A 23,257-nucleotide genomic window follows, 5' to 3' on the forward strand; every position below is an offset into this window, starting at 1 on the left:
CAGACCAAACTTCTTGGTTTATTGTGATAAAAATGGCATAGGGTAGAACTTTAGTATAGTAGATATGAATATCTAAAATAAGCAAGCTGAAAGGGTACATTAAAGTGATAGTCTTTTGTGTTCCATGGAATAAAGTAATTTAGGTTTGAACATGAGGGTGTGTAAATTATTTTCTATTCCTAAATGGAGTTTACAATTTTTGCTAAATGTGAACTAAAATGTTGAGCTGGATTATTTATGTGAGCAGGGTTGACCAGATCATGTTTTCCAAAGGAAACACACAACTTTATTGCAAGTGAAGAGTGCACAACATTTCTCACCAGTGGGGGCAAATAAGAGGCTTTTCGAACCCTCATCTCATAGTCATTTTGAACCAAGGGGTAAATAGGTGTCATTATGCAGCCCAGCCTGATGTTTATTTTCTTAAAGAAAGGTATTACGGAAACACTGCTGGCAACAGTTGGGTACGTAATACAGACTGGGTTTTGAACCAAGAGGCTGGAGCTTCCAATGATCAATTTGCTGGTTTAACTGACTTACTGCTGAACAGTCAAGCAAATCTCTGATGTTCCTATTGAACTCAGATACAAAGCTGGACCTGCTAAGCCACAGGGTGCTGGCTAATATGAGCTAAGCTGGAAAAAAGTGATGACTATGGGAGAGCTTCATAATCCTTCAGGGGAAGATTATCCTTGTCAGAAATTACAAGTTTAGCAGTTTAAGAGAGACCTGGGGAAGGGTGTTGACAAAACCAAGGGGAACGCTTTTGGGGGGGGGGGGGGGGGGGGGCGGGATAATGTATCATGATTAATGAAGGATGGTTCAGGATGGATTGAAAGAGTTAAAGCTGAAAAGCAAATTTATACTTGCTAGGCAAACTGTCTTCTTGTTGTTTGCTAACTTATCGGGCAGCAGACGCACTGGATTCTGCCATATTTGTCTTTTGGTTCGCTAGCCGAGTTGTTAGTGTCGTTGCCTTGGCAATGCGCGTGCATGAATTTGGGGGGCAGAGCTTCTGAAGGAGCACTGAAGGGAGGGGTGTGTTTGTTTGGCAGTTGAGTTCAAATATCAAAAGTCTTTCTCAGGAATCGCTTACTCCACCTTCAACTTTGCTTATAACAAAAAGAACTGAAAAAATCAAACAAAAAAAAAAAACACAAGCTTTATTGCAGTAGGTCGATGTGTGTATGTGTATTATCTGTGTTCTTGCAATATATGGTGTTTAATGTCACTCTGAAGATGTTCAAATGTTGACAGCGACATGGAAATTAATCTCAAGGCAAAGTAAATTAGAGCAAATTGCTTTATTAGGATCTCCAATATCCAAAGGGAATAAAATAACTTCATTACATTTCAGACTTTGAAATAAAGCAGATGATTTAATGTCATGGCTGATGACAACTTTATACAGTGGTCTTCAACTTGGTAGCTAGTAGGACTGTGGTACTGGTACTGTTGGTGTCACAGTCTGGCCTGACTGTGCCTCTGTTAACCCTTTCAGTTGGTTCCTGTTATGCTGTACTTCTTCAGTCGGTTCTCGTGTTTGTTTGTTTCTTTAGTTACTCAGTTCTGTTCTCTTTTTGGTTAGAATTTTGATTTATATTATAAATAAAGTCTCAATGCCTCTTGCGTTTGGGTCCTCTCCTTGTCTTCAAGTGACATAACAAACTGGCCAGATTGGACCCAGTAGAGGCAATGGGCATTATTTTCGGTCCAGCTCCAGTCCGAAAGGAATCGGTCTCTCAGGGCACCACCCAGCACAACAACGCTCTGGTGAGCTCCCAGGATGGTCAGGCCTTTCACATCTACTCAATGGAGCTGGCCAGTGAGCTTCACAAGTGGTGCTTTGATGAGACCCAGTTAAAACATCTCCTCCTTTTGGGCTTGGACAATCTGCTCAGTAATGTAGTGCTGGCCAAAATGTTAGTTTTGCCTTTTTGGGACTTTGTGAATCATGTCTGCTGGCTCGCAGAGGTGGAGATCCTGCTCAGGAGATGGAACTCCCATCCTGATTACTCCTCCCTGCCTGTGCCCTATCCATACCTGGGCTCTTTTTGGGCTTCTCACCGCTGCAGGAGGAAGAAGCTCACTGCGGCCCGCCAGGAGGCGGGGGAGCCTGCTGCTGACCACCAGGAGGTGGGGGAGCCTGCTGCTGACCGCCAGGAGCCGGAGGAGCTTGCTGCTGACTGCCAGGAGATGGAGGAGCTTGCTGCTGACCACCAGGAGGCGGAGGAGCCCGCTGCTGACCACCAGGAGGTGGAGGAGCCCGCTCCTGAGGCGGATGAGGCCTCTGCTGACCGCCTGGAGGCGAAGGAGCCTGCAGCTGACCGCCAGGAGGCGAAGGAGCCCGCTGCTGATGCCAGGAGGCGGAGGAGCACGCTGCTGACTGCCCGGAGGTGGAGGAGACCATTGCGGACCAGCAGGAGGTGGAGGGGCTCGGCCAAGAAGCAGATGACCCCATTACAGACTGCCAGGAGGGGTTCGAGTCCACAACATTGTTCCCTATGGCAGTAGTAGGAGGAGGAGACATGTTCCTAAGCCTGATGCTGCTGCAGCTTGCCTGGAGAGGTTGCAGATGGTGGATCTTCATCTGATATTAGAAACTTATGTGTGAGTCTGGAATCCTATTTGGCAGCAGGTGTAAATGATCTGATTCCAGCGATTACTGAAATTAAAGATATGTCTTTTGCCCACTACAGGGTTGATTTCATGCAATTTGTTTGTAATGCATTATGCCATTCTGTTTGCCATTTGTTGATGATGTGTGAATGAATAGATTATGGTACGTTTCAGATTTGAGGATGGTATGGAGCATGTTTTAAGATCTGTAGAAAGTGCTTCTTTAGCAGCAGGGTCTGCTTGTTCATTTCCAAGGATTCCACAATGGCCAGGTACCCAGCAAAAGTAAATATTAAAATTCTGTGCCTCCAGAGCTGACAATTTGGTTAGAATTTTTACAAGGGCTGGGTGGTCATTTTTGAGTGATGCAAGTGCTTGAAGACATGATTTTGAATCTGTTATTATTAAGACATTTCTCTGTTGTGTGGTCTTGTTGTGATCCAGTACTAGAATAATAGCATTGGCCTCTGTTGTGAAAACTGAGCTCAGATTGGGGATCCTTATTCCACTTTTTTGGTGACTGATCACATATGCAGCTGACACGTGATCAAGACTTTGATCTGTCTATAGGTGTGTGTGATGGAAACATCTCTTTGATATCCAGGAGTTGTTGAAGGTATTCATTCAGATGGGTTTCAGATTTTTGTTTTTTTGTGAAATCGAGGATTATTTTTGTTTTTTTTTTAGATTCCAGGGTGGGATACTGAAGAAGTATGTCTGTTCCAGTATGCTTAAGTCAACTTTTATGTTAAGTCAACTTTTATTCGTAGACCAGGAGGTTGGATATGCCTCGGTTTTCTCTCATATAGATATGAATATTGGGGTGAAAAGATTGCATGGTATGCTGGATTTTCTTTGTTGGTCTTTGAGTATTACAGGGCTAATCTGAGACGTCCGTTCTCTAGAGAAAGTTCATTAGCCTCTACATATAAACTTTGAATTGGTGTTGTTCTGAAGGCCCCCAGTGACAGAAGTATGCCTTGATGCTGAATTCTGAGTTCAGTTTAAACCGCGGCAGTGCAGTGGTGTGCACCAGAGACAGATATAAAAACAAAGACGAGCATTAAGCGCATACACTAAAGTCAAGCACACAAACACAACTGTTTGCAGGCTAGGTATATCAAACACATGACCATTTGTGCCTGAATGAAACTACGATCACGAAATTCTTTCACAAACACACACACATAGCAACGAGAGAGTTTATGTGTTATAACATGCCAACAAACAACATGAAAGAAGAGCTCACACCAAATATTGCACTGATTTGCACAGAACGGGAGATGTGCCTCAGAAAATAATGATGAGGCAGTGGTTCAGGAGATGTAGGCGATGTTTTCATGTAATTCTTTTTTTTTCATTGCCTTTCCTCTTGCGAGCTCTCCATTTCATTGGCTTTTGCTTATTGCTGGTCACTCGCTTGTCAGGACAGTTTGCACACTTGATGATAAAGGTTTGAAATTCATCATAGCGTTTGCGACACGGTCGTGCTCTTCTACTCGTAGAGAAAACACATGGAATAGTGCATACAAAATGCTTGATACATTTCTGAAGCAACATCCATACTATGTAAACCACTTTACTATCACCTGTGCAGGTGAGGAGAGGAGAAGCTGACAGCTGCACTCTCACAGAAGCAGATATATCTCACATCCTGGACCAGCAACTTCCAGTTGTGGTTATAGTTAAAAATTAAAATGAATAGGCATGGCACAGATTAACTTTAAATAATAATTAAATACTTTAAATGATTGACAATGCTTTATATATACACACTACCATTCAAAACTTTGGGGTCACTTAAAAACCTTTTGATCTGAAGGCGTATGCTTAAATGTTTGAAATTCGTTTTGTAGACAAAAATATAATTGTGCCAACATATACATTTATTTAATTACAAAACTAAAATGTTATTTAAAAAAAAAAAAAAAAAAAGTTCTTCAAATGGATGACTTGGACTGAATAATTAAGAAAAGCAGCCACTAAGTGCCCAGCATATAGATGGGATCTCAAATACTGTTTAAAAAGCATCCCAGGGTGATACCTCAAGAAGTTGGTTGAGAAAATGCCAAGAGTACATTTCTGCAAAATCTAGGCAAAGTATGGCCACATTTAAGATGCTAAAATATAACATAGTTTTGATTTATTTTGGATTTTTTTAAGTCACAATATAATTCCCATATTTCCATTTCTATTATTCCATAGTTGTGATGACTTTACTATTATTCTAAAATGTGAAAAAAATAAAATAAAATAAAAAAATAAATAAAGAATGAGTAGGTGACCCTAAACTTTTGAACAGTAGTGTGTGTGTGTGTGTGTGTATTTATATATATATATATATATATATATATATATATATATAAATAATCAGTTGAAGTATTTAATAGTATTCAGTGTGTTTTGATAGAACCAATATTTCTTTATACGGTTTTAAAGAAACTAACTGAAAACTTAAGATGTATAGTTAACTAAACTATAAACCATTTATTTAATCTTGTGGATATTCCATGTTTTCTTCACAGCTTGTACTGAATGTAAAAGGCCAGTTTATGTAATGTGACTCATTCTGATTTTTGAAAACAGCTGTTAAGTAAAAAGCTGAAAGGGGAAAAAAATAGAGTAAAAAAGAAATTTTGATGAAACTGAAAAATAAAATACATTGGATGACAAGAGGCATTGTGATGCATCGAGTTTATAATCAAATCGTTACCATCTGAATCATAACTGAATCAAATCATGAGGCCAGTGAACATTAACACATCTAGTGTCATGTACTATATTTTTTAATGTACAATGAGCTTAATGCAAGGCAAGCACGTTTCAGATAAATGCCCCTTTTCAGCTAAATTTAGTGTCGGATTTGGCTGTTGGAATAGATTAATATTTTAAATGGGTCGCATAAGCACAATGAATTTTGACTGTTTTCTGAGGGTTTCTTTTTAGACTAGTCAACTTTACCAACTAAATTAGTAAAAGATTGACCTACACTAAAAAAAAAAAAAATAATAATTTAACTTGTAAAAAGAGGCAATATTACTATGAGTACTTTCTACAAGTGAATACTGTGATGGTCTTTCTACTACAAAAAGTGTCATATAATTCAGTTTGTTATTTGGCATTTCTTTGTACATAAATACGTAAATTTGAATGGAAATACCAAAGTAATATTTACAATATATTTTTTTTTTTATCTTATAAACTGATGCAATTGAAACTGCCAAATGCAAGATAAATGTAGGCTACACAACCAGGTAATAGCTGTGCATGCGCTCTGACATCACAATTGGCACTCAGAGACGGTTGAGCTGGCAAGTTGTCCAACGAAAATCTCGAATCAGCGAATTTATCTCTTCACCTTCATTTATCTTTTTCAACTGAGGTAAGTGGTCGCAATTTGAGAAAAAATATTCGCTTACGAAGCCATTTAGTAACGTTTGCTGGCTTAAGGCAGTCGCACACCGGACAAGAAGCGTAGGACACAGCACAAGTATCAAACACAGGGCACGTCAGAAATTTGAGCAGTCTCCAGAGTCGTAGCTGGGCGCCATCCACAGACACTGAGTGGCAGGGGCGGTGTGTGTGTACCTTCATTGAAAACAGTTGTTTCGAATTTTAGAACGAGCCGTGACATCCACCAGACGCGTCGGGTGTGCGACCACCTTTATTTAACTTTCTACAGTCCTGGTGTGACCTGCCACTGCGCTTTCAAGCATTATCCATTTGTTTAATGGTAACGTTTGCAAACGTGGCTCTTCTTCATGCACATGAATAACTGATGTTACCAAGTTCAACAATTCGCTTGGGAGGCACCAATCTTCCACGCGTCGGTGTCTAACATATTGTGCACCGTTGTATGATATTGTTAATACGGCACTCATAAGCTGTGTAGAATCAGAACTAGCAATGCTCAATGCATGATTGAATCGCTCTTTTGAGTCAATTCTTACCAGTGAATTGGTCTAAATTGCTATGGAAGTGGACTGAATCAGATCGCAGTTCAGTCAGAATCATTTGGACAGTTCACACGCAGGCTCGTTTGAAGAGATTTTCTTACTCAGTAAAACAATAACGGGATGCTTTAGAAGAAAGAGAACAAAAACAGCGCTGGATCGATGAAGTGGATATTTCTTACAAACTAATGAAACAAAACCTGAAAATGCATTTTATGCATTCAAAACGTGTGTGCATTGTTTTGGCAGGAATAGCTGCACAACAATTTATATCCATTCCACAGACTGAGGATTCACCATTTCGCTAAAGTAGCTTATTCAAAGTAAGTTGACCACATACTCACTGTTCTACTTATACAATACAGACAGACAGATAGATAGACAGACAGACTCTCTATATATTTTTTCTTTCCCCCTAGGTGGCACGGTATGAGATGGGTGTGTACATTTATTTGCTTTGAATCAAACAAAAGGCTTGAACTGTTAAAACACTTAAGGCTCAAACATGGAAATGTTGGCTGCAGTCAATCGATCCCTTGTCTTTATGATGATTGTCCTTGTTCGTTTAAAACATGTAATGCCCTTCGGATCCATTTGTCCAGACACCACACAGAATCAATCGCACCATGGGAAGTCCTTTCATTTAGTTGTCTGCTGTGCAGTTCAACTTCCTTTTCTTCAGAGAGGCAATATTTAGCACATTAGCAGCCATCTGAGGATGTATGAGGTAGTAACGTGTATCCAAAAACTGCACCTTCAGGACAAACATTTAATCAACCTTTGCTACTCATAGACACAGGAAACACAGTCAACACTCCCTTGAAGATTTTAAAACTGAAGTCTTGAAAAAATATCCAAATCCCACTGTTTTCCATTATCATCCAGTGGTCTCTGAAGATGACACTAAACCTTTGGTAGAAGCACCAGAGGAAGTGGCCAACCCGCTCTACCCCGCTCTACCACCTGAGCTACAGCCGCCCCACACAGTGGCACAGTGGTGAGAGTGGTGGCTGATAATTTGGGAGTTCATTCTGTGGCAGGATTTGTTGAAAGCTTCACAAGATCGTATGTCTGCCAGTTTTGTTTTGGAGAGCAATCTGAATTTCAGACTACAAAAGATATGGACTTTATCAGCGGAGAGATAAAGAGCAGCATATACTGCATGTTCAGACAGCTTCATCAAGTCCTACTTGCACTCCTTGCTATGGTGTGAAAAACCTTTGTTCACTTTCAGAAAAGCTACATCATTTTGATGTAACTTCTGGTTAACCCCCAGATGTTTCATATGACCTTCATGAGGGTGTTGTTCCAGTAGAACTGGCGTTGTCATTGCATGCCTTCATCAAGAAGAAATATTTTTTCTCTAGTGGATCTCAACAATTGCATTTGTCAGTTCCCTTACAAGTGGAGTTTGATGCTTATTGCATCTTTTGCCTCTCAAAATAGGTTTAAAAGTATCTGAGGATGATGCAGTATGGCAGATGTTAATGACCTTAAAAGACATATTAGAACTTGTAATGTCCCCAATTCATACAGAGGAGAGCATTTGTTACCTTGACAGTAAGATTTCTGAGCACTGACACAGATTTCTAGAAGTTTTTTCCTTTTGAAAAGCTCCTCCCCAAACACCACTTTCTCGAGCACTACCACAAGCTCATTCGGGAATTTGGTCCATTGGCAGATGATGATATTTGTGGATGATGAGATTTGAAGCCAAACACGGCTTCAAGAAAATTTTCAGACAAATGGGCTGTTTCAGGAACATACTGCTGTCCCTTGCAAAGAAACACCAGCTTATGACTGCACTGCATCTCCATGAAGCAAATGAGATCAAGCCATCACTCTCAGTCACAAAAACGTCACATGACTTAAGATGTACTCAAGGATGGCATAAAAGATTTAGTGCAGTGCAGGTATCCATGTCACAGTGGTACATGTTGCAAATAATGTGTGCTTTTTGGGCACCAACAATGCACCTGGAATGTTGCTGTCATGGTTTCACTGCAACCTTGCCCAAATTTGTAGAGGTGTTACAGATTATTTTGGTTTGTTGTCAGACTATTAAGCACATGGTACAATGTGTGCCTCAGGAGCTATGAGTTAAAGCACATAGGCAACATGCAATTACTTGAGCAGAGAGAAACGGTTGATTTCTATCCCCTGACTGCTTACACTTTTGCAGGAAGACAAGTGGCTTCCTTGAACACCATATTTGCCTCTTCTTTTAGGTGTATGATTATTGAAGTTTTTGCAATAATGTACAAGTATGATTTTATATATATATATATATATATATATATATATATATAATGAATTCAATCTTTTCTTTCTGAGGCAGTTTCTTTAATTAGTTCTGCCCTCAGGCATTCCCAGTACTCTTCAGGTCCTTACAAGCATTATCCAAGAGACATTTAATGTTCCAGATTACTTTTCTCTAATGTACAAAGTCATGGAATTTGGGGGCCAGTTTTTTACTTTGAGCTCAATTGAAGATATACAGGATAAGGCTTCTCTGAAAGTGGTACAAACTGAACCGATCACCATAAATCTCAGTGCTGTGGAAGCATCACCTCTACCAGAAGAATCTGATTGCAGGTCGAGCAGTTCTCAGGACATCGTTCTTCTGTCTTCCTCTGATGAAAGTGCCACATTCATGCTGTTCTCAAACATGGTCAGCAAAGTTTGAAATAACTACCTTCTCCTTTGATGTGGAGCTCATGCTTGAGAAAGGAAACAAAGCCTACCAAAAGAATGGCACCCTCTTGAACAATCCAAGAGTGACAAGTAGCATCCTTGAGAAACTAGCAGAGACAATATTTCGTTACACAGCACACCCAACAGGTATCCAAGTTATGAATGTAGTAGAAGCCTTGGCCAAACAGTACCCATACCTCAAAGAGCCAGGGTCATTTAATGGCCTCTATGGATGGCAACAGAGGATCAAATATAAAATGGGCAATTATCTGGCAAAATTAAGAGGCCGTCAGCTTGCTTGTCCAGAGCTGGAGGTGAACTGTTTGAAAACAAAGATGACAAATGAAAAGCCTCCCCCCCCAAAGGCATGACAAGGGTCAAGAAGGCTGAAGTAAACTAACCATTTCATTTTGGGGAAACTAAGGAAATTATAGAGAAGAAGAGAGTTGATTACTCAATGAAATTCAGAAGACAGACAATCAGAGGGTTATTGGTGAGAAAATGGATAAGATTTTCTCATATTGAAGATCAGAAGTCATTAACCACTGCCCTGCTGTTCCAGCTTATGGAGAGATGGCCTGCTCTGTTCAGTGCATCTCGGGTAAACCTCAGTTCACTTTGTCCTGTCCCTTTATAGTTATGTGTAAATCTTTATGCAAGCATGGCTGCAAGATTATTAGAAAGTAATTTCTGTAAGTATATGTTTATTTCATAAGTGTAGCGTGCATGGTTGTCAAAAAAAAAGAAAGTAAAATGTGATTTATTTATTTTTTAAATCGAGTCTGCAACAAAATTTAAAGGTGCGAAAGTATGAGTTCAGGAGAATAACCACAATTCACCTGGAGTGAACCTTTTTGGGAAAACTGGACTTCTACACTCCAAAACTTCTGGCCATGTTTGAGACAAAGTGTGTGGTTGCAGGCACAAAAATAAGAAGTGTGCTGGATTCACTCAGTCAGGTAAAGTGTAAAAGTTTCATATTTACAGTCAGATTCTGCATGATCAATTAGAATTTTGGATTTGTTGACAGGATAGTATAGGTTATGGACAGAGATGCAAATTTTAGGAAATGTTCTTAATCAACAATCGTTAATGAATAAAAATCAATTAATTATTAACAATAACAAACTGTAAATGGTGAACAGCTTGACATAATGTTGCAGTTTTCTTCAATCAAAGCTTTATTTATACAAAGTTTTATTTTTGACTAACCAATCATTCTAATGATTGAAAACTGCAACATTGCATCAGAGATAAATTCCTTACTGTAGAAGGAAATGTGAAAACATGAAACAACCACCGAAGTATATGCATGTAGACTACTGTTCTAATATCATTTAAATAAATACACTTAAGAAGGGCGAGTATTGATATTTTCTTCTTGAATGAATAGTTCACCCAAAAATTTAAATTCTCTCATTTACTCACCCTCATGATATTTCAGGTGTGTATGACATTATTTCTTCAGCAGAACACATTTGAAGAAAAATATCTTAAAACAGTATGTCCTTAGAATTAAACTTTTTAAGCTCCAAAAATCAGACAATCAGTATAAACATCATCCATCCGCTTCTAAAGCGACACGATCACTTTTGTTGTGAAAAAGAGCAGTATTTAACATTCTTCTCTCGGTTGAGACATCCATGATAAGCACACAAACGCACCACTGTGAGTAAACAAACAGATAAAAATACAGATCTAAACCAAAACCAACAAAGCTTCTGTACAGCGTTCCTACTGCTAAGTTATAAACAGCGCTGCCTCAGTTCTTGTGTGTTTCATGTGCCAACACGATTACGTCACGCACATACCGTTGCTGACTTGAAGCATGATTTAAAGTTTTTTTTTTTTTTTTTGAAAGTACTTGAATATGTAACTTTTTAGCAAAAAAAACTATCGTGTCACTTTACGTCGAGTTCACACATCTTCCGTGAGCAGCACATTTTTGTTTCGCCACCCGTATTAACATATTTCACCATTCCCACTGCAAGCATGAGTCGTGAGGTGACGCGTCCCAGCTCTGGGTGCAGTACAACACTAAAATAATCAGGAGATTATTTTATTCATGCAGCACAAACGAAACTTTTACCGGCACAAACCAGCACAAACAAAGCGCAAACAAACAAGACTATTTGGGGTGAATTTGGAGCATGTGGGGGTGCTGAGTGACCTCAGAATGACCTATAAATATTCTTGTAATATCTAAAAATCTGAAGCAGCACAAACGGAAATTTTACCGGCACAAACCAGCACAAACGAAGCACAAACGATTGAGAATATTTTGCCGACGTTTTTCATTGGGTGGGGGGCCAACTTCACGCAGGTACTGAAGTGCTGTTTGGAAAAATGTAATAATCTCACAAACGTGTGTCTTCTGCTCGTGGGGTTCAATTACTTCCTGAACTTAGAATATTCCCCAAAGCTGAGTAGCACATTTGAAGTGTTTCAAAAGATCTTTCTTGAATAGGATGTTCTAAAATTTTCTCCAAAAGTCCATTCTTTGTGCTGAAAACTAATAATACAAGTCTGCTAGTTGTGTACTTTGTTTGACACTTAATACTTGCACTTTTACACGTTGTATTTGTTCCTTTGTGCAGTAAGTATAGTTAAGTATAATAGAGAAAATTTCAAGTATAATAGAGAAGAGACCGAACCAAAGAGACTGAGAGATGTAAAAAATCTAGAATCAAAGTGTGTGCGTGTTTACGTTTGAAGACTGCATGTGTGCAAGCACATACACATATTTGCTCATCTAATGTTTGGACAGGCTCCTGAACACTATTTTTTTTCTCTTTTTTGTAACTACATTCATTCATTCCTAATGTCTGGTCATTTCTGACCGGCAAATGACCAGACAGATGTGTGTGTGTGTGTGTGTGTGTGTGTGTGTGTGTGTGTGCGTGCGCGCATGTCTGAGGACACATACACTCACCCCCACATGCCCATTGGATTCCCAGACAACCTCTGAACCTTTGCTGCATTGGTAAAAATCATACTAAATTTCAGAGCTTGCCTAGGAAACCAAAGGATGTGCGTGTTTGTGTGTGTGTGTATGTGTGTGGGTGTGTGTATGAGTGTGTACACATGTCTGAGGACTTTATGTGTGCAAGTACACAAGCACATATGTGCTCATCAGATGGTTGGACAGGCTCCTGAACACAATTTGTTTTGATTTTTTAGCCCTGCCCTGCCCATTCATTTCCAATGGCTAAAACATGAAAACATTAAAAACTCATTTCCTTCAAAGAATGGCTAAAAACACATCTTTTCCATGAGCACTTAACCAGTCATTAAAAAAAATAAAAAAAATCTTGTTGCACTTTAATCTGTCTTGAATACTACTATTCTGATGCTAGTGAAACTTTGTAATACAGTCTCCTTAACATGATTCGCTTATAATGTACTCCTCTTTTGTAAGTCGCTTTGGATAAATGCATCTGCCAAATGAATAAATGTAAATGTAAAAAAAAAAACAAAAAAAAACATACATATATATATATATATATATATATATATATATATATATATATATATATATATATATATATATATACACACATATACATATATGTATTCTCTGTGGACCAAATAAAATAAAAATAAACATTCAAGCAAGTTACCAACTTAAATTAATTGCACATTTGGGATAATAATTAACTTTACAGTCCAGAACTCATTAGGGTCTTACTGAAATCAATACCGCCAACATGGTAATTGGTGTTCCAATGAGTGCAAAGCCATTACTGAATGATGTGATGCCTTCCATGGGGTACGGATTTAATAAACTTACTCCACTGAATGACAGTGCCGACCATTACAACAGCCAGTAAAATTCCTCTTTTTAGTTTTAATGAACTTCTAAAAGACACCAAACTAACAAACAAGTTGGAGGCAGACAAAGGGATTCATAATTAGCCTTAGCAGACCAGATCAAGCAGCTATAGTGGGGAGTGTCTATTTTACCACTTCTTGGTTAATCTTGGATAATGACGAATATACAAATTGAGTGTGAGTTTAAGATGCTAATCAATAGAAATGTGTGTGAGCGCTGGTTTGGGCTCAGATGGAAATTGTGTGTCAGCTCTGGAAACAAAGAGGTCTTCCACTGTGCTCTGATCAGTAATAAGTCTCCTGCGCTCTTCTCCGATAGAGTCTCTCTCTTTAGAGTTTGAGCAGGGCCATATGTAAGGTCAGAACCTCTTCAGACTGCTGAGCTTCAGAATCAAGCTGTGAGACACTTGTGCACATCTAAGGATGACAGCTTGTCTCTTATCTTCGGTGCAGCTCCCACTGCCCCTATTACTTTATCATTCCCTTTTTTCCTGGCTCTTTCCCAAAAACATTTCCAAATTCTGCAGCCAAGTGGTGTTATTCAAATACTGCAATGTTAAGCAAAACTGCCACTTGAGCTTTCTCTCTGTAAATAGCAAGATTAGAATCTAAATCCTTTGTTTCTGTGGCCACCCATGATCCCCACAGCTTGAGACATGACATTCCATTTTTAACTACAGCTTTAGTATGCTGAAACCAGACTCTTGTCATAGCTCCTCAAATTTGAATTAGACTTTGGCGAAAGCAGCCAGATCCAAAATAATTGACGTGAATAGCAGCCGAGTCTGGTCCAGGAGCCACCATAGGCCTTACTTTCACCTTTATGTTAAGTACACTACATAAACTGTGCACTCTTCTAAGTTGCACTCGTTTAAAGGTCACTTTTTCAAACTAGCGCACAAAATTTCAAGTAAGCATTTGTGACACAGTCAGCTGTGAGGGCCGCCCCACCTTCTGGACCAATCATGCCCTCTCCCACTGGGACTTATGGTACCATGGAACAGCTGGTACAAGCAGGTGGAAAGCAACTGGCCGGGTCAATAATTTTGCTCTGAAACATCGGTCCTACCCTTTGGAAGCTGCTGGCATTACCCATCCTGAAGTGGTGCATAGGAAAGTGACGATATTTGTTCAATTAAAAGGAATGCTCTGGCTTCAATACAAGTTAAAGGGTTGGTTCACTCAAAAATGAAAATTCTCTGAAAATGACTTGCCCTCATGATATCCCAGATGTGTGAGACTTTCTTTCTTCAGCAGAACACATTTGAACAAAAATAGAAAAATATCGGAGCACGTCCCTAAAAGTAGATGGTGATCAGACATTAGAAGCTCCAAAAAGAACAGACAGTCTGCATAAACGTCATCCATACGACTCAAGTGGTTAAATTAATGTCTTCTAAAGTGACACGATCATTTTTGGTACAAAAAATATAAATATTTAAGTACTTTTTAACTATAAAGCATCGCTTCCGGTAAGCAGCAGTATGCATCCGTGATGCAATCAGGTTGGCATGTTCACGTGATGTGCATGCGACACACCCGGAAGAGCAGCGCTGTTTACAACTGTGGAGGAGGAACGCTGTACAGAAGCTTAGCTGATTTTGGTTAAGATCTGTATTTGTATCTGTATGTACAAACAATTGTGGTAAGTCATGGCATCAGCTCATATTATTGCTTCCTGCATTACATGCCACATGTTTACTAAAGCTGCTTCCATCAGCAGTGAGGGATTCACATGTGATAAATGTAAGGAACTAGTCAGGCTGTGGAGAAGGTTAATGAGTTAGAGACCCGCATCTGAACGCTAGAGGAGGTCAGTGAAAAAGAGAAGCCAGTAGATACTGTTTTGGATGCGGGTAGTATAGCGAGCAACACACACACTTTGGTTCCGGCTGTAGAGCCACTGCAGCAGGGGGGTTGGGTGACGTCTCGGCAGCATACTTGCTCAGCAAAGTGACAACACTCTCCCATTCCTGTTAGGGTTTCCAATTGATTCTCCCCACTCAGTGATGCACCCACTGAGAATCATGTTGAAAGACCCTTGGTCATAGGTGATTCTATTGTAAGGAACGTGGAAATAGAGACTCCAGCCATCATCGTTAAAAGCAATTCGGGTGCCAGAGCATCTGACATCAGATCAAATTTACAAGTGCTGGCTAATGCTAAACATAGATTTTCTAAAATTGTTATTCATGTCAGCACTAACGATGTCCAGCTTTGCCAGTCGGAGATCACTAGAGATAATGTTAAAGTGGTGTGTGTACTTGCAAAAATGATGTCAGACTCTGTAATATGCTCTGGCCCTCACCCTGTTCATCGTGGTGAAGAGGTTTATGGTAGATTAGTGTCACTGAATGCCTGGATGTCTAAGTGGTGTCTGGAGAATAGCATAGGATTTAAAGACAATTGGAAGAGTTTTTGGGGTAGACCTGACCTGCTAAATAGAGATGGACTCCATCCCTCCAGGGAAGGTGCCACTCTCCTCTCTAGTAATTTGGCTCATAGTCTTAATAGTGATAGTATTTGACTAACTGGGGCCCAGGTCAGGAAGCAGACAAAATGGCTAATCCGAACATCTGCTAGCTGCCTTGAGACGTCACACAGGTCACATAAACTACAACACATAGAGACTGTATCACCTAGATATCATATAGAGACTGTGTCTGTTTCCTGAACTACTAAATAATTTAGAAAAAAACTGATTAAGATAAACATCATATAAAGATAGGGCTACTAAACATTAGACCTCTTTCAACCAAAGCACTAATTTTAAATTATTACAGATCATAGTTTGGATGTGCTCTGTTTGACTGAAACCTGGGTTAAATCGGATTAATATATTAGTTTAAATGAATCTACTCCCCCAGGTTATTGTTATAAAATGAGCCTCATCTGAAGGGTCGAGGAGGAGGTGTTGCTACAATTTACAGTGATGTTTTTGCTGTTACTCAGAGGACAGGATATAAGTTTAAGTCTTTTGAACAAGTAATACTTAATGTAACACTGACAGATATAAATAAAATATCTGTCATCTTTTGCCCATGCTACAGTATACAGATCACCCAGGACTGATTCTGATTTCCTTGGTGAATGTGCACATTTTCTACCAGATCTAGTAGTTACAGTAGATAGAGCTTTAACTGTTGGTGACTTCAACATTCACACAAATAATGAAAATGACACATTGGGATTAACATTTATCGATATTCTCAACATGCTTGGAGTCAGACAAAATGTGACAGGCCAACTCATCGCAATAATCATACATTAGATTTAATTCTGTCATATGCAGTTGATGTTGATACTTTAGAAATTCTACAGCAGAGCGATGACATCTCAGATCATTACCTTGTCTCTTGTATGCTGCGATCAGCTAATGTTACTCAATCTACACCATGCAATCATTCAGGTAGAAAAATTCTTTCGACCACTAAAGATAGCTTCACTAATAATCTTCCAGATCAATCTCATACACTCAGTAAGCACCAAAGTCTAGAAGAACTTGATGAAATAACAGAAAATATAAATACAATCTTCTCTAGCACTCTTGATAGTGTGGCCCCACTTTAAGGCTGCCCCCTAATAGTTGACCAAACGTTAGTCGATGAGAAGAGTCTTGGTCGACTAAGTTTTGATCGGTCGGTTGGTCGCAAAAAAAATAAAATAAAAAACTCCACAGGAAAATGACGAACACTGGTATTATCGCTGGTTGGATGCTAGGTGGTACTATGGGGTAATTTTCATTTAGCAGGGTTAGGGTTAAACCTACACAATAAAGCAATTTTTATTTATTTTAACTAAATGTGTGTTGTTCAAGGTTTTGAAAGATGGCTTTACAACAGTTGAGAAGGGAAACATCTCTTTTGAAACTAACCTACTTCATCTGTGCATTCTCTACCGGTCTGGTATTTCGTTTTTCAGGAAAACACATCATGTGTGTGAATAAATTAATTGTGTTCCCTCCTTGAGGATATACAATTGTGCTCAAAAAGTGTGCATGCCCTGGAAGAAATTTTGGCATTGATTTTGAAAATATGACTGATCATTCAAAAAAACTGTCTTTTATTTAAGGATAGTGATCATATGAAGCCATTTATTATCATATAGTTGTCTGTCTACTTTTTAAATCATAATGATAACAGAAATCACCCAAATGGCCCTGATCAAAAGTTTACATACCCTTGAATGTTTGGCCTTGTTACAGACACACAAGGTAACACACACAGGTTTAAATGGCAATTAAAGTTTAATTTCCCACACCTGTGGCTTTTTAAATTGCAATTAGTGTCTTTGTATAAATAGTCAATGAGTTTGTTAGCTCTTATGTGGATGCACTGAGCAGGCAAGATACTGAGCCATTGGGAGCAGAAAAGAACTGTCAAAAGACCTGCGTAACAAGGCAATGGAACTTTATAAAGATGGAAAAGGATATAAAAAGATATCCAAATCCTTGAAATGCCAGTCAGTACTGTTCAATCACTTATTAAGAAGTGGAAAATTTGGGGGTCTCTTGATACCAAGCCAAGGTCAGGTAGACCAAGAAAGATTTCAGCCACAACTGCCAGAAGAATTGTTTGGGATACAAAGAAAAACCCACATGTAACCTCAGGAGAAATACAGGCTGCTCTGGAAAAAGACGGCGTGGTTGTTTCAAGGAGCACAATACGATGATACTTGAACAAAAATGAGCTGCATGGTCGAGTTGCCAGAAAGAAGCCTTTACTGCACCAATGCCACAAAAAAGCCCGGTTACAATATGCCCGCCAACACCTTGACAAGCCTCACTGCTTCTGGCACACTGTAATTTGGAGTGACGAGACCAAAATAGACCTTTATGGTCACAACCATAAGCGCTATGTTTGGAGAGGGGTCAACAAGGCTTATAGTGAAAAGAATACCATCCCCACTGTGAAGCATGGTGGTGGCTCACTGATGTTTTGGGGGTGTGTGAGCTCTAAAGGCACGGGGAATCTTGTGAAAATTGATAGCAAGATGAATGCAACATGTTATCAGAAAATACTGGCAGACAATTAGCATTCTTCTGCATGAAAGCTGCACATGGGATGCTCTTGGACTTTCCAGTACGACAATGACCATACGCACAAGGCCAAGTTGACCCTCCAGTGGTTACAGCAGAAAAAGGTGAAGATTCTGGAGTGACCATCACAGTCTCCTGACTTTAAAATCATCGAGCCACTCTGGGGAGATCTCAAACATGCGGTTCATGCAAGACGACCAAAGATTTTGCATGACCTGGAGGCATTTTGCCAAGACGAATGGGCAGCTACACCACCTGCAAGAATTTGAGGCCTCATAGACAACTATTACAAAAGACTGCACGCTGTCATTGATGCTAAAGGGGGCAATACACAAAATTAAGAACAAAAGGTATGCAGACTTTAGAACAGGGGTCATTTAATTTTTTTTCTTTGTTGCCATATTTTGTTTTATGAATGTGCCATTCTTTTATAACCTACAGTTGAATATGAATCCCATAAGAAATAAAAGAAATGTGTTTTACCTGCTCACTCATGTTTTCTTTAAAAATGGTACATATATTATCAATTCTCCAAGGGTATGCAAACTTTTGAGCACAACTGTATATATATATTTATTCGGGGGCTTCAAAAAATGTTCCAGGGCTGAGAAAGAATGTTATAAGTAAGATTGCTAACATTGTTCTACATTACAGAGAAATACTAAACTGTAATAATGAACCTTTAAAATATAAATTTTTCAAGCGCATGCACATAGTGAGCCGCTGCGACACTGGCAAAAGCGGTAATGATTCTGAATGTGTCAGAAAAACCAGCAAGGAGACTGTCTGAACATTTTTTAAATTTACAGAGAGAAATGCACATTAGGGTTGTGCCGACAGAAATGATCTTGGGGATCAACGGTGGTCAGAGTGATCGCCAATAGCTGATGCCTTTGATGATGTCAAGATTATATTTGGCTCGTTTTCCCATTAATGTATTAAATTATTATTATTATTATTATTAAGCTATTATTATTATTAAATTAATATTACAAATAATTTGCCCGTAGACACATACAGGTGCATCTCAATAAATTAGAATGTTGTGGAAAAGTTCATTTATTTCAGTAATTCAACTCAAATTGTGAAACTCGTGTATTAAATAAATTCAATGCACACAGACTGAAGTAGTTTAAGTCTTTGATTCTTTTAATTGTGATGATTTTGGCTCACATTTAACAAAAACCCACCAATTCACTATCTCAAAAAATTAGAATACATCATAAGACCAATAAAAAAAACATTTTTAGTGAATTGTTGGCCTTCTGGAAAGTATGTTCATTTACTGTATATGTACTCAATACTTGGTAGGGGCTCCTATTGCTTTAATTACTGCCTCAATTCGGCGTGGCATGGAGGTGATCAGTTTGTGGCACTGCTGAGGTGGTATGGAAGCCCAGGTTTCTTTGACAGTGGCCTTCAGCTCATCTGCATTTTTTGGTCTCTTGTTTCTCATTTTCCTCTTGATAATACCCCATAGATTCTCTATGAGGTTCAGGTCTGGTGAGTTTGCTGGCCAGTCAAGCACACCAACACCATGGTCATTTAACCAACTTTTGGTGCTTTTGGCAGTGTGGGCAGGTGCCAAATCCTGCTGGAAAATGAAATCAGCATCTTTAAAAAGCTGGTCAACAGAAGGAAGCATGAAGTGCTCCAAAATTACTTGGTAAACGGGTGCAGTGACTTTGGTTTTCAAAAAACACAATGGACCAACACCAGCAGATGACATTGCACCCCAAATCATCACAGATTGTGGAAACTTAACACTGGACTTCAAGCAACTTGGGATATGAGCTTCTCCACCCTTCCTCCAGACTCTAGGACCTTGGTTTCCAAATGAAATACAAAACTTGCTCTCATCTGAAAAGAGGACTTTGGACCACTGGGCAACAGTCCAGTTCTTCTCCTTAGCCCAGGTAAGACGCCTCTGACGTTGTCTGTGGTTCAGGAGTGGCTTAACAAGAGGAATACGACAACTGTAGCCAAATTCCTTGACATGTCTGTGTGTGGTGGCTCTTGATGCCTTGACCCCAGCCTCAGTCCATTCCTTGTGAAGTTCACCCAAATTCTTGAATCGATTTTGCTTGACAATCACAAGGCTGCGGTTCTCTTGGTTGGTTGTGCATCTTTTTCTTCCACACTTTTTCCTTCCACTCAACTTTCTGTTAACATGCTTGGATACAGCACTCTGTGAACAGCCAGCTTCTTCGGCAATGAATGTTTGTGGCTTACCCTCCTTGTGAAGGGTGACAGTGATTGTCTTCTGGACAACTGTCAGATCAGCAGGCTTCCCCATGATTGTGTAGCCTAGTGAACCAAACTGAGAGACCATTTTGAAGGCTCAGGAAACCTTTGCAGGTGTTTTGAGTTGATTAGCTGATTGGCATGTCACCATATTCTAATTTTTTGAGATAGTGAATTGGTGGATTTTTGTTAAATGTGAGCCAAAATCATCACAATTAAAAGAACCAAAGACTTAAACTACTTCAGTCTGTGTGCACTGAATTTATTTAATACACGAGTTTCACAATTTGAGTTGATTTACAGAAATAAATGAACTTTTCCACGACATTCTAATTTATTGAGATGCACCTGTATACTCACGCTTGATGAAACACACTTTATTATATTATTAAGAGCAGATAACTGAACTAAATAATTTAAATAAATGAATTTCATTTTCAAGGCTAAATCACTAAATCAAGAATATTCACCGATCCCTCAGCCTGGGTGTTGCCGATGTAATTGGATACTGCGAGATCAGGTAAGTGCAGCTGAAATGCTATGCACGACATCTGACATAGAAGAGGGCTCCCTTTTTAGCGATACGTGTAGAAATGTGCCCCTGAGAAACCCAGGGACACACGCTAGGAGTCGAGCTGCCCCTAGTGGTACAGTCTCTGACTTCGTCCTCCAAGACACCTTTCAAAATTCTCCAGCGGCCCGCTGGTTGGATGCAGGTGCCCCTCCTTACATTTGCCCTCCTCAGTCAGTTTTCAGTCACGCCACCTTGCGTTTCAAACCGATTGATTCCACACAACGTAGGGGGGACAATTATTTTCAAGCCCAAAGTGGTGTAAGCGGCTCGAATATCCCATTAGCCAGGGAGCCGTATGCAACCCGGGGTCCACCCACACGCGTCGACTGGACTCCTTCCCCACCACGAAGGGGAGGAAGTCGTCCTCATCACTATAGCGATCCGAGTGACTATGATGTTTCAGATGACTCGGACGACCCGTGGTCATACCGACACCAACGCTTGCGCATCCGACAACTCGAGTCCCTCGCAGGGGACATAGAACGCTTTGACCCAAGTAATCGAGATTCAAACATCGACAATTATCTTAGGGAAATTGAGCACTGCCTGATTGATTTGCCTTACGCTTCGTCACGCGAAAAAATAAAGCTTATATGGAAGACCACAGTAAGGAGTGTCCATGCGTTCATGGAAACGCTACCGACTGGTACAAGAAACCGCTACTCAGCTCTGTGTAAAGCCCTACGTGAGGAGTATTCGCTGTATGTCGACGAAGCCTCCGCTACCATTGCTGCTTTCGCCGTCACCCAGAAGAGGCACGAGCCTATAGACGAATATTATAGACGCCTGAGAACCACGTACTTCCAAGGAAATAACGAACCAGGTCTGGAAAGGGAACGAGCTTTCAAGTCTCTTTTCCTTCACAACCTCCACGAGTGCGTGCGATATGACGTCACGATGCACTGTAGAATGGGCAACCCCACCAGCAGGAAATCAGAAAGTACACGCAACTGGCATGGAAGACACACGTGCGCCCTGCCCGAGGGCACGAAGGCAATGCCAGAGCCCTGGGGATCCAAGCCTCGTATGCAGACCTAGCGTTTGAAGGCAACGAAACGCCTTGCGTTAAGGTGAATTCTAGAACAGGACCCCAGAGGCGCCGATCACCCCGCCAGAAGGGTAGACAACAGAACCAGGGGGGTGGTGACCAGACACACCCCCAGGGTCACGGCAGGCCTAAACAACAAAACGTTCGCCGGCCGAAAGGAAATACACAGTTTGAACGATAACCCAAACAAGAAGGTGAGTGGGTAGGCAAGGTTTCAAATCCCCTCAGAGAACAAGATTTGAGAGAGGAAATGGAGGATATTAGGAGAAGCTTGACTGAGTTAGTAACTAAGCTTGACGTGCTCCGTTGTTCACGAGGTCCGTCGACCTCCTCAAAGGAACACGGCACTGAAACCCCGTCAGTATGACTAGGCGATGTACCCCCTCCCGTTAACGCCAAAGTTTACTTTGTAGGTCGGGAAAAGGGGAACAGTGTCCGAGTTGCTCCCCAAAACAGTCACTCATAACATGCCACACCCTCCTTTTCTGACCTTCTTGGGCAATCTGTACCATAAGGGCAACGCCTGACACATGGGTCATTCAGCTCCCGCACACTACTCGACACCAGTTTCGAAATAGTCTAATGGGTTCCAACACCTTCGCAGAGGTGGCTAGAGCAAAGCTCTCCTTGGCAAACCATTATAGACCAAGACCTGCAACGTAAGCATCACAAGCTACATGCAAGATAGGTCGTCTATCACAAAACGGGCCTGGATTGACACTTTTCAAGGGATGATGCTAACAGACCCTGTTTACATATGTCCCATTAATACGGAACCACTGTTAGTTGGTCAGGACCTACTGAACCGATTGGCTCCGCTCATTGACTGCCGTCGTGGACACATGTGGGCTCAGGTTGATATACCGAGACCACTTGGTTCAGAAAACAGTTCGCCAACTTCAGATGCACACGTCGCCATTGTCCAAAAATCCAGCAGAGACGACGACTCCAATAAAAACAATTACAGGGCCTGGGTAAAACCCTTCAGGGTACTATAGTCACTGTACATTTGCACTCCGTTCTTATCAATAACACTTTGCACGCTTTAGGGACTTTGTCAGAGAAAACAACATTATGCGTGTATCGTTAGAGATCTAATGCAGGACCTCCTCAGGGAAATTAGCTCCTCAGTCAACAGTCTGAGTGGTGGAAGGATTCCAGCATACCTGGTCTCCCTAGACCTTGTCGAACAAATCCTTAGATCTGCTACTATCTCCGTTGTGCAACCTTCACAGATACACTTGGCATATAGTTTT

General features: G+C 40.3%; 1 protein-coding gene across 2 annotated transcripts in view; it reads right to left on the reverse strand.

Moving 5' to 3' along the window:
* LOC127420929 (PHD finger protein 14-like) overlaps window positions 1-23,257 on the reverse strand; it is a 164,150-nt gene that overhangs the window by 107,808 nt on the left and 33,085 nt on the right. The gene's annotated exons all lie outside the window — the stretch shown is intronic.

Source organism: Myxocyprinus asiaticus, chromosome 30 (assembly GCF_019703515.2).
Source record: "Myxocyprinus asiaticus isolate MX2 ecotype Aquarium Trade chromosome 30, UBuf_Myxa_2, whole genome shotgun sequence".
Classification (NCBI taxonomy): domain Eukaryota; kingdom Metazoa; phylum Chordata; class Actinopteri; order Cypriniformes; family Catostomidae; genus Myxocyprinus; species Myxocyprinus asiaticus.